Below are 16246 nucleotides of genomic sequence, written 5' to 3'. Positions count from 1 at the left end.
TTTCTGCAGCTCAAGCCAAGCCTGGTGACTTTCTGGTACGCTTCTGCCACTGCTGTGGTTTGTGGAGCTGTGGGGCCACTTTTGCCGGCCTGTGTGAGCTCTGGATGCTCTGGATCTTTTCTACTTCTCCACTGCAGCTTCAATTTCCTATACACTTCACTTTTTAGTAAAAATTTGTGTTTTGCTGAGTTTTTTTGGGCTTTTTCCCCCCTAGGCTGCTTTGGTGTGGTACCTACACTGCCATTTAACTGGAATTCTGATGTTTCTATTTTTGATTAATATGCTTAGCCTTTTATCTATGGAAGAGGCTTTTATTTTGTCTTATTATTTGAGGCTCTCAATGCCTCCAATCTGGGTATCCAAATTGTTCCTAAAATTGATATATTTCTGTTTTTCAGTCATTAACACATCACATGGGGTAGAGGAGAGAATGAAATGTAATAAAATTTTTATTGTAAAGTAACAAAAATATGTATATTGGGTATATCAATGAATAAATAAAGAATGAAATTAAAAATAAAAGCCTAATATACCAGAACCTGTAGGATACAATGAAGGCAGTCCTAAAAGGTACATTCATGACATTAAGTGTCTCTAGTACCAAAACAGAGAAATATGAAATAAATAACTTAATAATGTACATGAGGGCAGGAGAGATGGCTTAGTGGTTAAGCGCTTGCCTGTGAAGCCTAAGGACCCCAGTTTGAGGCTCGATTCCCCAGGACCCACGTTAGCCAGTTAGCCAGAAGCACAAAGGGGCACAAGCATCTGGAGTTCATTTTCAGTGGCTGGAGGCCCTGGCACTCCCATTCTCTCTCTCTCTCTCTCTCTCTCTCTCTCTCTCTCTCTGTCTGTCTCTCTCTCTCTCCCTGTGCCTCTCTCTCTCTCTCTGTAGCTGTCAAATAACTAAATAAAAATAAGCAAAACAATGTTTTTTTTGAAAAATGTACCTGAAAGCCTAGGAAATTCAAAAACAAAACAAACCCCAAAATAGTGGGCAAAAAGAAATAATTAAGATCAGGGCAAAAATCAATGAAAAATATAAAATAAAATAAGTGATGAAATGAAGGGTTGTGTGGTGGTTTGATTCAAGTGTCCCCCATAAACTTGGGTGTTCTGAATGCTAGGTTCCCAGGTGATGGAGATTTGGGAATTTTCACCTCATGGAGGCAGTGTATTTCTGGGTATGGGCTAATGACTGTCATAGCCAGTTTCCCCATGCCAGTGTTTGACATACTCTCCTGTTTCCATGGTCCACATTATGTTGGCCAAGGGGTAATGTCCACCTTTTGCCCATGTCATCTTTTCCTTGCCATCATGGAGCATCCCCCTTGACCCTGTAAGCCAAAATAAACCTCTTTTTTTTTCTTTTTCCCAGAAGCTGTTCTTGTTTGGGTGACTTCTACCAACAATGCAGAGCTGACTTCAACAGTAAAGTGGTACCAAGGTTCTGGAATGCTTCTAGGCACCTGACTGTGTGGTTTTAGCCTTTTGGAGCTGATTTTCAAGAGTAATATGGAAGGATTTGAAACCTTGGCCTAAGAGATGCCTTGAAGTCCTGTAAGTACAGCTTGATGGATTATTCTGGTCAGAGTTGAAAGACCTCAATGCACCAAGAACTATGGACTGTGAGTTCTGGCTTATGAGTGTAAGAAAGAGCTTTGCCTGGACTGGGCTAGCAGTTTGTGTGGGAAACTTGCTGTCATGCCTGGGTCCTGAGATGTGCAGGGTTGCTGTGTGTAAAAATGAACTGATGTGATCAGAGGGATATTTCACAGAAAAAAATGAAATCTTTGGGCCTACACTGATGCCCCATTCATCAGCTGACCTGCACTGGGGAAACAGGAAGAATATAGACTCTTTTGAAGGGGCCTGAGTACTCAAGATGTGTCCTGTTCTTCAAAGTCTGCTTTATTCTCCCCTGGATTAACAAATTGGCACCCTACCCAGTATTGGGGAGTATAAGAAATGCAGGAAAGAAAGGGTCATTGAGTTTGCTACATGGTCTTATGTTTTGGAAATGGCCATGGGCAGTGTGAAGCAGGTTTGCTGGATGCCTGCATGGAGACTCCATGGGTCCATGAGGATGAACCATGGGTTGCAGTGGAGAGCCAGTGGAGATGCCGGGATCACGAAATGGCTGCTAAGGAAAGCTGCTGGCCCTGATGAAGATTTCCAGGACTGTGAGTAGCCTAGCTGGAGGGGCAGAATTGGCATTCCAGAGACTTGTTGCTAGTTAGAATTAGTGGATTGGATATTTGTCAGTGACTAGAGTTGTTGGACTTGGAGCTACAGAGTTTGGTATTTGCCCTGTTTAAATCATGTATTTGTTGAATATTTCCTTGCTATGCCCAATGCAATCTTTTGCAGTATGAATGTTTATTCTATGCCATTATGGTTTGGGGGGGATGTTTTGGTGTTATGGCTAAGTTAAAAGACCTTGGGCTATGGGGATATATGAACATCGTTGGGATTGATAAAAACCTATGGACTTTCAAAGTTGGACTGAATGTACTGCATTTTACATCATGGATGTTTATCAGTTTATGGGGGCAAGGGTCAGAATGTGGTGGCTTGATTCAGGTGTCCCCCATGAACTTAGGAGTTGTGAATGCTAGGTTCCCAGCTGAAGGAGACTTGGGAATTATTCCCTTATGAAAGCAGTGTGTTGTTGTGGGTGGGCTTATGGGCTTTATAGCCAGTTTCCCCAATGCCAGTGCTTGGAACACCCTCCTGTTGCTATGGTCCACATTATGTTGAACAGGGGGTGATGTCCACCCTTTCTCATGTCGTCATTTTCCTCGTCATCATGGAGCATCGCCTTCGAGCCTTTAAGCCATAATAAACCTCTTTTTCTCACAAACTGCTCTTGGTTGGGTGACTTCTACCAGCAATGTGAACTTGACTGCAACAGGTTGGTTCTTTTGAAAAGATAAACAGATTGTCAAACACAACCAAATTAACCAGAAGAAAGACATGGATGGCAAAATCAAAGGTATTTGAAAATAATAAACTGAAGCAGATTATAGTGGAAGTGAGAGAATTATAATATCATTCTTAAAATAACAATACCCAAACAACTTGAACAATCTTAAAGAAATCCATAATTTTCTATATTCATATGATTTATAAAAATTAACCTGAACTTAGCTAAATAATTTAAATAGCTCTATATCAAACAATGATATGGAAAATGTCATAAAATATACCCTAGCCAAAAAATATGTTCACTGCATAATTCTATCAGTCCACTAATGGAAAATTGAAACTAACACTTTTCAAATTATTCCACAAAATGGAAAAAGAAGGAATACCCTCTAACTCCTTCAATGAAGGAAGCATTACATTAATAGCAAAATCAGATAAACACACAAAAAATGAAATAACAGGGATACATATTAAAAAGGAGAAAATCAATCAATCTTTATCTGCAGGTGATATGATTCTATGCATTGAAGACTTCACTAGAAAACTACTGGAGTTGATAAACACTTTCATCAATGTGACAGGATATAAAATTAACACACACAAAAAATTAACATTCCTATAAGCTAATGGTAAATATACTGAGAGAGAAATCATGGAAACACTCCCATTCACAATAGCCACACACAAAAAATTAAATATCTTAGAATATCGTTAATTAAGTAAAAACCTCTACAATGAAAACTTTACAATGCTAAAGAAAGGAACTGAGTGAGACACTTGAGTATGGAAAAATTTCCCATGCTCATGGTTTGGGACAATTAAAATTATGACAATGGCCATCCTATCAAAAGCAATATGCATATTCAGTGCAATCTCCTTGAAACTTTCAGTATCATTCTTCACAAAAGTAGGAAAAAAATGGTCTTAAAACTTACATAGAATCACAAAAGACCCTGAACAGACAAAACTAAGTGAAAAGAGGGCAACTGAAATAATTGTTATACCTGGTTTCTAATTATAGTACAGAGCCATAGTAATAAAAATATCTTGGTACTGGTTCAGAAACATATGGATCAATGGAATAAAACAAAGTTCAGGGTTAAGTCCATGGCACTATAGTTATTAGTGACTGCAGGAATCATTTGTAGTAGGTATACTCTCTCACCCAAAATGTTCTGTGACTGTGCCTATGGGCATGGAAATATTGGTGGCATGTGATTTTAATGCCTGTGAGTGTTATGGGGTGGAGAAGCTGGCCAAACCAATCTGTCATGTAAAGGAGAAAAAAATAAAATATTTAAGAATGATGAATATAGTTTTTACCTTGACTGTGTTGAAAATGTCTAGAACTCCATACCCCATAATGCCAGACTAAGCTTTCCTATGAAATGTGCATGAAATATTTGATAACAAAAAAGATTAAAACTTTCAAGTTGGAAATAATAAAATTTAAAATCTCAGAACATTCTATAATTAAACTCAAACTCATAAACAGGGTGATCTGGTAAATTATCAAACATTGAAAATATTAAAAGTGTTCTCATAATCAGTGAGTTAGAATAGTCTTAAGAGAATTTAAAAATGTAATAAATTGAATGAAATATTACAATGTATGTATATTTTAAGCAATTAGAAAAGTAAGCCACCTTCTATGCTCCACACACAGTCAGCTTTTCTTTCCCCTCTATCATCTGAGAACACATACACTCATCTCACAAGAGGGTGATTTTATTTTCCTCTTTACACTAGCTAAATCCTCTTTTTTTTCACAGTTGGTGGTTCTCAGATAGTCATGCCTCAAAAGATGTCATGGTGTTCTAAGGTCTCTGGCCTCATTCTCACCTTACTAGCTATTCAGATGTCAGATAGACAATGCAGTAATCCTGGCTTTTAGTTCTCTTTCCAAAGGCTCTTCTTGATTCAGCTTTTGTTTCAGCTGTTGAGAGTGGCCAAATTATACTGGCCTTTTCCCCAGAAGTTTAACTTCTCTGGTCTTAGCTCTAAGAGAGCACTTTATTCCTCCTGAACTGCATTTGTGTGCCTCATCCACCACCCCTGCTAGACTTTATTAATTAGTTTTTCAGCAAATAGAATGGCATTGCTTTGGACATAGTGGGTGGAAAGGCAATCAACAATCTTCATGAGAAGGGGTGTGGCCTGAAGTCCATGTGCTCCAGAGGAGGACAGAGTAGGAGTGTTATGGTAGAACATCAAAGGGAACAAGAGGAAGGTGGTGGATGCTTCAGCTCACCTTGACTCTTGCGGTGGATTACATATCATTGCTGGTATAGGTACTCAGCCACCTTTCCCATTAAGTACTTCCCAGCAGTTTAACCCAAGCCTACGGGGATATTTTTTTTTTTTTCCTTTTTTAAAATTTTTTATTTATTTATTTGAGAACAACAGACACAGAGAGAAAGACAGATAGAGGGAGAGAGAGAGATTGGGCGCTCCAGGGCTTCCAGCCTCTGCAAATGAACTCCAGATGCGTGCGCCCCCTTGTGCATCTGGCTAACGTGGGACCTGGGGAACCGAACCTCGAACCGGGGTCCTTAGGCTTCACAGGCAAGCGCTTAACCGCTAAGCCACCTCTCCAGCCCTACTAAATCCTTTTTTAAAACAATTTCACTCCCAACTATTTAGAATCCAACATACAAGAGATTCAAATACATTCTATTTTGTGGGTGTTAATAGGTAAGATTGGGAAGTTCTGGATGAAACAAGCTATCCATGACTTCTCAGAGCCTTTGATGTATGTTCCATTGAGTGAGGCCACTTTCTTTCATTGTTTGGTCAGCACTCTCCCAGCCACTGTAGCCCTGAGGGAAGGGATTAAGTATAATAAATGTCATCACCATCCTGACTTCTTGTGAGAAAAGACCAAGGTGTTCTGGTTGGAGAAAAGGGACGCATTTCACACTGCTTAGGAGCCTTCCAAACTGACCTAGGGGCCCACATAATCTCTAAGTATCAGTTCTGGTGGGTCACATAAGAGGCAGCTGGCAGTTCTCCATTCCATGCCTCATGGGCATTTGATTTTTGTTTTGTTTTGTTTTGTTTTGTTTTCTTCCATTTTTTTCTAATTACCGCAATGATTGTCCTACCTGTGATCCTCTTGTGGTAATATGACCATATTTACTTCGCTGTGGAGATGTGAATCATTCCACTTAACTCCTAACATTTTCTCTTATGCACCTGCTATACATCACTTTTTGTTTACTATCAGGGAGCATTTCCATCATTTCTCTGTAGTGCCCATGGAAGTTTCCTTGGTTTTTGTTTTTGAATTTGAAATATCAGTGTTTACTGTCAGATTTCAGTGAAAAGACTTGCTGCACTAAATACCCCCCCCCCCACCCACCCAATCTGCCAGAATCTGAAGAATATGCTTATCTCAGGCTTGGTTTTTAAAAGGGTAAGAGAGATAAGGCAGAAAAGCATGTGTCAAAAGCTAAAACTGGTAAGTCCACAGTACAAGGTAAGGATGGGTTGGTTTGTTCAACTTTTTCCCTAAGGTTCTATTCAGTGTCACATATTTTACAAAACTCTTTCAGATTTAGAAAGAAACTAGTAGGTCTGTATTTTCTTACTAAAAATAACGTAGTATATGCAGAAAATTCTATTAATTTAAAAATGCTTTTGGAATTCAGTTTAGCCATGCCAATGTATACAAAGCCATATAGTAATCGAAAGGATGAACCTCACAAAAGTTGTACACAGAAAACTATAAAACATTCCAATAATTTGTTATTAAATATCTAAATAAGAGAAACAAGGAACTTGCTCATTACAGAGAAGACTGAACACTGTATTTTAATTATTCCCAAATACATGAATATACTCTACATCTAAATCAAAATTCTAAACCTTTTCAATATAAATCTGGAATTTGATTCTAATTATTTTTAAATAATATTTTATTCTATTTTTTATTTATTATTTGAAAGAGAAAGAGGAAGAGAGGGAGAGGGAGGGAGGGAGGGAGGGAGGGAGAGAGAGAGAGAGAGAGAGAGAGAGAGAGAGAGAGAGAGAGAGAGAGAAGCTGAGAGAGAGGGAATAAATAGGCACACCAGGGCCTCCAGCCACTTCAAACAATCTCCAGATGTGTGCACCCCTTGTGCAACTGGCTTATGGGGGTCCTGAGGAATCAAACCTGGGTCCCTTGGCTTTGCATGCAAATGCCTTAACCGCTAATCCATCCTTCTAGCCCTTGATTCCAATTTTATATAAAAATACAAAAGACCTAGAACCATAAAATGAAACTAAAAAGTAAAGTGAAAGTGGAATACTTATACCTTTTCATGTTATTAGCTAACCATAATCCCGATAGTAACTCTAGAAATACAATAAAGGAGTACAACAGATTTTCTTGTGTAAGCATATACACACTGCTAATTATTAGAAAAATGCAAAGGATATTCTCTAAATCAAATTGGTCTGAAACTCTCAGATATACATATATACAAACTAAACTTTGAACTATATTACATTTATTGTCCTCTATATCCTATAGATGACATCCTGCTGTTATATGCTCACATGGTCTTTCCTCAGTACACATATATCAAGAGACCTTTCTCCTGTTACTATTTATGAAGACACTAATAACAGGATTAAGGCTCAACTTTTATGGCTCTTAACATTAATTGTCTCCTTAGCAATTGCATCTCCAAACAGAGCCACACTGGAGTTTAGAGCTCTAATAAATAAATTTGGGGGGCACAAACATTTAGTTTATACTAGGTAATTCAATGATTTCTTCCATACAACAAAAATATAGCACTAGTGAATGTTAACATTGATAACTTGCTTCATCAAAATCAAAATTTGGGCTGGAGACATGGCTTAGAAGTTAAGGTACTTGCTACCAAACCAAAAGACCCAGGTTCAATACCCTAGTATCCAAGTAAAGCCAGATCCACAAAGTGGCACATGCATCTGGAGCTTATTTACAGTGGCTAAAGACCCTGACATTCCCATTTTCTCTCTTTTTATCTGAAAATAATTTTTCTCTCTCAAAATAAATAAATAATATTTTTAAATCAAAACTTTAGCACTTTGAAAAACCACTGAAAACAGATTTTAATTCCAAACCACAGAATGAGAGAAAATATTTGGAAATTACATATTAGAGTCTATATGAAGAATATAAATAACTGTACTGCAATAAGAAAACAAACCACCCAATTAAATTAACAAAACTTTGAACAGATGATTGTGCAAAATAATACACAGTTGAAAAATGATCACATGAATCAAAGCTCACCATCATTAGTCATTAGGGAAATGCATGTCCAGCCACACTAAATTATTTTCCAGTGAAATGGTTAAAATTGGGAATACTGACTGTATGACGTGTAGGTAAGATCGTTTGACTTCAATAAGAAAAATGATAATATAAAATATCACCCCAATTTTGAAACTAGTTTTACACTTTTTATAATAAACATTCACCTAAAATTATCTTCTTTATCACTTCTAGGTATTTATATATATAACTTTACAAAAATGCAACCTATGCTATTGTAACAGAATAAAAATGGGTTCTCAGAGATTAGAATATATGAAGTGACTGAAAGCAGAAAGTTTGGATGAACTTTTTAGGGGTAATGCATATATTTACTCCTCCCAATAGTTTGGCTCCCAAAGATAGCACATGTTCAGTCTTTACAAACATGCTAAAATTACAGTGCATCTTGATTATAGTGATGGTTTTACCAATGGGAATTTCTATTTAAATATGAAAAGTCACATAAAAACTAGAGAAAAAAACAAATAACAAATGTACAGAATAGAAAATAGTCACAAATATCCTAGACACTAATCTGGCTTTATCACTTATGACTTTAAGTATGAGTGATGTAGTTATATGAATTAAATGACTGACAATATCAGTATGAATAAGAAAAATGTAATCCCAATTACTTTTTCATATTGAATTATATTAGTTTTCACACAATTGCTTATAAATAAGATAATCAAGTGATGCTACCTACAATTGAAAGAAAGCTGGATAAACCTGGTATCAGAACAAGTATATGCTCAGAGGAATGGAAGGATATTGTTTAATGATAAAGGAGTGAATTCTCCAAAGTTTAGCAATACTGAACTTGTATTCATGTAATAAAATGTGTCAGAATATCTAATGCTTACTCTGAAAGAACTGAAAGGATACTGGACTGATTAAAAACACTGGGGACTACCAGAGCCCCTGTCAGTAGTTGGTATATGAAGCAGTCAGGAGACCATTGATGGTGAAGAAGATCTTCACAGTTAGCAAGCAAGTGGTTTCAATCTTCACTCCTAACATGCTTCACTCACCCAAAAGAGAACACATTGAATATTCACCAAGGTAGACTAAATCCTAGACTATAAAGCACACTATTAAAATGTGACAGAATAAAAATTGTTTAAAGCATGTTTACCTTTCAAGATGGAATTAAGCTAAATGTGGAGTTTGCCTTTTTGAGACCAAAAATAAAGTGTTGCATTTGCTTAGAAAAACACTTCCACAACTTTAAGCATTGCCTATGTAACTATAATGTAAAATGAACTAAACAGTGTTTTATATGTCTAAGAGAGAAAGAGAGAGAGGAAGAGGCAGATAGAGAGAAGGGTTATGCCAAGGCCTCCAACCACTGCAAATGAACTCCAGGCGCATGTGCCACCTCGTACATCTGGCTTACAGGTGTACTGGGGAATGGAACATGGGTCCTTAGGCTTCAAAGGCAAGTGCCTAAACTGCTAAGCCATCTCTCCAACCCTGTAAAGGAGTTTTGATATGTAGTGACATGTGGTTGCTTTTCCCTAATCATAGAGGGGGACTTGTCTTAAACCTGCCTTGTCCTGGAACATTTGATTGTGGCTTGAACACAGTGCGGGTATGTATTGTTTGATTCAAACTGTAAATAATCAATTGAATTTATGTTTTAAAATACAATTATATATAAAATATATGTCATATATTATATTGTGTTTGTGTGACACCAAAGATCAAAACTAGAACCTTGGTATGGTGAACGCTTATATCAGGACATGGTATTTACAAGACAAAATATGCTTATGACAATATTTAAGGATAAAATTAAATTTATTTATTTATTTGAGAGAGGGAAAGAGAAAGGCAGATAGAAAGAGAGAATAGGCACTCCAGTGCCTCTAGCCACTGCAAATGAATTACTGATGCATGCATCCCCTTGTGCATCTGGCTTACATGGGACTTAGAGAATTGAACCTGGGTCCTTAGGCTTTGCAGGCATATGCTTTAACCACAAAGCCATCTCTCCAGCTCTGAACACAATTTTGTAACACATAAATTTTCACCTTCTTCTGTCTCTTGCTGCTGCAATAATTGTAGCATATCCAAAAATATCATTTTATTTTATTATTTTATACCAACTGCTTTTTATTATCAAGTTTCAGAAGTCTTTCACAAAATGTTATTTTTTTTAAAGCCAAAAAACCTTACAACCATGGCTAATGCATTTTTTCCCATTGTTCCCAGTCAGCAACAAAACCAATGTGTGCAAAGCCCATTTCCCATGCATCTAAATGATAGATACAGGCTATGAAATTCTTTATTCTATTTGTAGCAGCTTACACAGGTGCACTCAAACACAAAGCTTCAGGACAAACAATACAAACTTTACAATGTGGGATTTGATTTTAAAATATGAAACTTGAAATCTACAAAAACTGATAAAAATCAAGCACAGACACTAGGATTGGAACTTACAACCCGGGTGTAAAAGGGAGTATTGTTTCCTTGCAAGTGCTGTATTCTGCTACAGATGTACATCTTTGTGGTTAGTGTAAATGATACACTCTGTGGATACCACACCAATTTTAAAAGTTACACATAGATCAACAGATGTCCATCAGTTTATCTGGACTGACCAGACACTCCAGCAGCTGGCAAATCCGGCAAGTGTGGAATGAAAAATCCACCTGTGCAATTTGTCTGCAGAATTTACTGATGGTCACATTGCACACCAGGTCCATGATGGCTGCTGCTTTCTTCATCAGAGCTGTCATTATAAGCTTCCCGTCTCTGATCACCTCCAGAGCCTAGAGTGCTATCAAATTCTTGAAGTTCTACCTCCTCTGTTTCCCCAGTTACACTAGGAAATTCTGGTCTAGATGGAAGAAGATCTTCTAATTCAAAAAGCTTGTCTGGTTTGATCCAGTTGTTTTCAGGAAACCGAACATCAAACTTTATGTAAAGATCACCTTTTTCAAAGGGGTTACGATACTGTGGCATGCCTTCACCTCGAACTACACGACCACATCCTGGTTCAATTACTTTGCCAGGTGGGTGTTTCACCACAATCTGAAGAGCATCAACTTGCTTGAATGTAAACTGAAATATACATGAAGCTTCAACAAGTCCTATTTTATATGTCATGTGCGAATCATTACCCTCTCTCTGGAACACCTCATGTTCTTTCTCCTGAGCAAAAGAACAATAGCTCCCGGTTCCAAACCTGGGGCCGAGTTTGCTTCCCCGGTAAATATAATTCTTTGTCCATGCTTCAGACATCTGTCTACATGAATTTCAAGAAACTTGACTACTTTAATCACCTTCTTCCCTTCACATTTTTTACAGCGGTCATTTCCATTAATTACCTCTCCTTCTCCATTACAATCAGAGCACACAGACTGCATCTGTTGTACCATTCCTGGAGCCAGTTATCTGATAGGCACACCTCGACCTAGACAGGCACTACGCTTCAGAACAGCTCCAGACTTTCCACCTTGGCCACTGCATGCGCTACAGAGTACATTGTTACTAAGCTGCAGTTGGGTTGTCTTGCCATTATACAGATCTTCTAAAGGTACCTCCAGTGGATGCATCATGTCCTCTCCTCTCCTTCTACCATTCCGACTTCTGCTTTGATTGCCCATGAAGCCGAACAATCCTCCACCAAAAATACTAGATAAAATGTCATCCATGCCACCGCCTCCTCCACTACCTTCCCGAAGACCTTGTTCTCCATATCTGTTGTATAACTAACTCTCACTTCTCTGGATTTGATAATATATCATATGCAAAACTTATTTCTTTAAATTTATCTCCAGCATTTGGATTCTTATTAGGATGGTATTCCTTGGCTAGCTTTCTGTATGCCTTCTTCAGCTCGTTCTCGCTGGCATCTGGGGGGATGCCAAAGATGTCTTACAGCTTCGTGTCAGTCACGTTTGCCATGGTGGCCTACGCCAGGTCAATGAGTGCTCGGGGAAGAAGTCGGAGGAGAGGAAGGAGTGGAGTCGCAGCGGAGGTAGCTGCAGTGCAGGCCCAGGGAGATAGCGAGGGGGGGCAAATACCATTTTAATATGAACTATTTCTTATGATTTTTATGAAAGAATTCTTTGTAAAAACATCCGTCCAACATAATATTTCCTAAATATGACAATTGAATACCCATCTTTTTTGTTTACTTGGCCTATACTTTGAAAAATAGTTTATCTTAATCATTGTACAAAGGCAACATATTATAATTATGTTCCTTATTTTTTTCTCTAATTCCTTTTTTTTTTTTTTTTTTGTTCAATCATTGTAATTAAATGAGGTAAAGAAACAGTTCTTTGTGTTCTGTCCAGATTCGAATATGTAGTAGTTACCTTATCATTGCTGGGGAAAAAAAAAAAAAAAAAACAACAAAAACAAAAAACAAACAAACAAAAAAAAAAAAACACCCAAACAGAACTGGCTGAAAGAAGGAAACAATTCATTTTGACTTACAGTTTTGAGGACAAGTTTTATTATAGAGAGGAAACCAGAACAGGCAGCTGTTTCACATCTTCACACGTACTTCACAGACATTTACTGTTGTAAATGTCTGTGAAGTACATTTGATTGTTCATGCTATTTAATGTGAACATTTCTTTGCTAATTATTTATCTGGATGGTTCACCTAATTGATGACAGTGGGGTATTGAGCTCACCCACTATAAATCTGTTATTGTTTCAGGACCCATCTTTACCTTCTTTCCAATAATGTTTGGTTTGTGCAATTGGTTTCACAAACGTTTAGTGAATATATATTTGCAATCATGATATTCATTTGTGGGTTCTTTTCATTAAATTGTAGGGATATTCTTAATCCAACTAGCTCCAGAAGCCCTCCAGTTTATATTAGATTGGGAAGAAAATCTCCAAGGTAAGTACTGTCACCAGAGAACATCTGCATTGCAAGTACTCAACACTCTTTCTGTGGCCCCATAACTTTCATGCTTACACATAAGTAAACCACAAACTACAGTTAGGTGCTGAGGAGGCTAAATAATTCACAATTCATGGGCTTGGGTTCAATCTCTGTCATAATCCACAGGCATCAGCCCTAGTCACCAAAGAAGGTGGGGTCATGGTTATGCCCTGTATAGCCTGAGCTAAGTGCTGCTTAAACATCTCAATAAATTTGGATCTGACTCTGTGCCTTTCCACAATACTCTCTCTTACACATCTTCCACCCAAACATTATAGTATGGTATCAACAGGCTCACTCTCATAATGATCATTGTTTTCATGCCTCCACATGGAACCTTGCCATAATAATCCATGATTTAGGGAGTAATGTCATCAATTTCTTTTTAATTCTGCCTGGCTACATAGCAAATGTGTCACATCAAATCATCACACAAGATTTACTGCTTGTGAGAACTGTGTGTTTCTCCCACAGTTAGGACTACCAATCTTTGGTTACCAGAGATACATGATATTTCTTATGTATGTGGCACCTTGTCCCTTGCCCCCATTCACAAGGGGACAGGCATGAAAATGTGGATGACTTCCTACTTTGTTGTGCTGCTTTTCTGTTTACCTATACATTTTAGCTGTCTTTCTTGATTCCCTATCTTCTTCTTATCTTTTTCTACCATGATTCTAGTCTCTCTTTGGTTACCATGACCCTTCTTACTTTCAGAGCACATAAAGGGAACTTCTAGTTTTTTGTCTTGTTCCTTATGATTTTTATGTAAAGAAAGAAAAGAACCACTTTCTAAAATGGCAGTCAAGTTTAAAATTCTGGCAAACAATGATTGAGTTCCTCCTATGCATTTTTACCACCAACTGAGCTTGTATTATGTCAATGTTAGATACTGTAGTATGCTTGTAGTAAGAGTGCATTTTTGTTTAATTTGAAATTCCATCACAATAAATTATATCCTGTATATTTTGCTATGTTTATTTGCCATATGCATACCTTCATTGGTAAATTATGTGCTTATATCCTATGGGCAATTATAGTGAGGTTGTGCTTTGGAATGCAAGATTTTCATTAGATAAAAGTTTTATAATATTTTTTACCTTCCGTCTTTCTTTGCATTTTTTTTTCTACAGAACACACATCTTCAAACAATATCTACATTGTCTATTCTTTTCTTAATGGGTCTAAGAATTCAACCTGAAATTTAAGGTCATATTTTTTCCAAGTTTTCTATTAGAATACTATTAGTTTTACATTTTCCACTTAGGTCTGTTAGCTATTTAAGGAAATATTGCATAAAAGGTGTAACATGTGATGTAAGTTTGTGTGATGTATTGTGCTATTTCCAGAGGATTTGAGCAAAGTTGAACTTAAAAGTTTTAAATTGGTAAAAAACAGAAAGATAAAACCATGAACTTTGGCATGAAAAAAAATGTAAGCAATTTTGAAATCTTGGCCACAGAAACTGCTACTGTTTCAGCTACAACTGATAAGAGATTATCTCCATTAAAGATAAGCCAATTGCCATACAGTAGGACAATAGGAAGGATTCTCCTAGAGCAAGAGCTAACCCATTGAAGGCACAAACTAGTAAGGACACAAATTATTTTGGAATGACTTAGCTTGAAGGAAGAATGCTGAAGGAGTTTATTCCTCCACAAGGTCAGGGTTCATTCCTCTGGATTTACAAATTTGACAGTAATGCCTACCTGGTATGGTTTTAGAAGTATGAAAAATGCAGGAATAAAATTGTACAGTGGCTGCATGGGAGCTACTTTTCCACCTGGAAACACACATTTTGTTGTGTATGCTTTAAGTCAGTAATTTTCTTTTTGCAACAAGTTTTAAAAGTTAATTTGCAAGACTTCTGGTCAAGATGGCCTCCGCATAACCAGGTGGCACCTCCCGAGGAAGGAAAGACAAGGCAGTAAGGGAACACTGGGTCTTTTAGGGGAGACCAATCTCTAATAGATCACCAGTGGGAGGGTGCAGAGAGGATAAAAGGGAATGGGCTGATTTCCTTGCTCTTGGGTAGCCCAACAGTCCACCAATCCTCCCAAGAAGCCACCCTAGCCATAGTCCCACCCTCAGGATACTCATGCACTTACTGCAGGAAAGGGAAATCCAAACCAGCATAGTTCCACTTGCCTCACTGCACAGGGGTGATCCACACATGACCTCGGGCTGGTTCTACTTGCTGCCCAGCTCGAGCTCAGGCTCGATCCATCCATCTGATCACTGTGTACCACCCATCTGCCCACGCAAGCTCAACCTGCTCTACTCATCTGCCCACTGGCCAGCCACCCATCCACATGAGAGCTCAGGCCCATTCCACCTGCCCACACTAGAGTTCAGGCTCAGTTTGCCCTTATTCCCACACCAGCTCAGGCCCAATACCCCATCTGCCATGCCAAGTACTGGCCCATCTGTCCACTGTGCATGAGGTCAGGCCACTCCTGTGACCCAAACACACATGAGCTCAGGCCTGCACCACCTGCCCATAGGCAAGCCACACTTGATCTCAGGCTGATTCGCCCACCCATGCATGATCTCAGGGCCACTCTGCCCACCCAGCCACGTGTGAGCTCACAACCCCTCTGCCTGCCTGGTTACCAACTCCCCCAAGAGGCACCATTTACCCCGCCCATTGAGACCACAGTCCTAATCTTCCTGCCCATACACTGTGATGGGCAAACCACAGTGCAAAAGAAATAACATGAAAATTCAAATTCAAGTAAATCCAGTGAGATCACCCAGTCAAAAAATGAAGTTTCTAATCAAAACATCGAAGAGACATTAGGGTCAGAACACCAAAATGAAGGTATGAGCAATGGAACACTGGTATAAATTGCAGAAAAGCAACAAAGAACCAAGATCATGTGGATGCAGCCATCACTGGACTACACCTAACAGATAAGAAAATGGAAGGAGTTCAAAACCAGTTAGTAGATATGAAGGAGAGTGAAAAGAAAGAGGACCTGAAAAATCAGATAAATGAAGACAAAGAAATACAAAGATTAATTCTAAGAAGCATCAATAAAATTGGAAAATGATGTGAAAAGGGAACTTGACAGAAGGATGCAAACTATACACAGAAAAGCAGTAGAAAATGC

At 38.1% G+C, this 16246-nt stretch overlaps 1 pseudogene; it reads right to left on the bottom strand.

Annotated features, from left to right (window-relative positions):
* Positions 1 to 10772: 10772 nt before the first annotated feature.
* LOC101609895 lies at positions 10773 to 12133 on the bottom strand (annotated as a pseudogene).
* Between the last annotated feature and the right edge of the window lie 4113 nt (positions 12134 to 16246).

This window comes from Jaculus jaculus, chromosome X (assembly GCF_020740685.1).
Source record: "Jaculus jaculus isolate mJacJac1 chromosome X, mJacJac1.mat.Y.cur, whole genome shotgun sequence".
Classification (NCBI taxonomy): domain Eukaryota; kingdom Metazoa; phylum Chordata; class Mammalia; order Rodentia; family Dipodidae; genus Jaculus; species Jaculus jaculus.
Note: the sequence above shows the minus strand (reverse complement) of the source record. Positions and strands in the feature narration are given on the sequence as shown.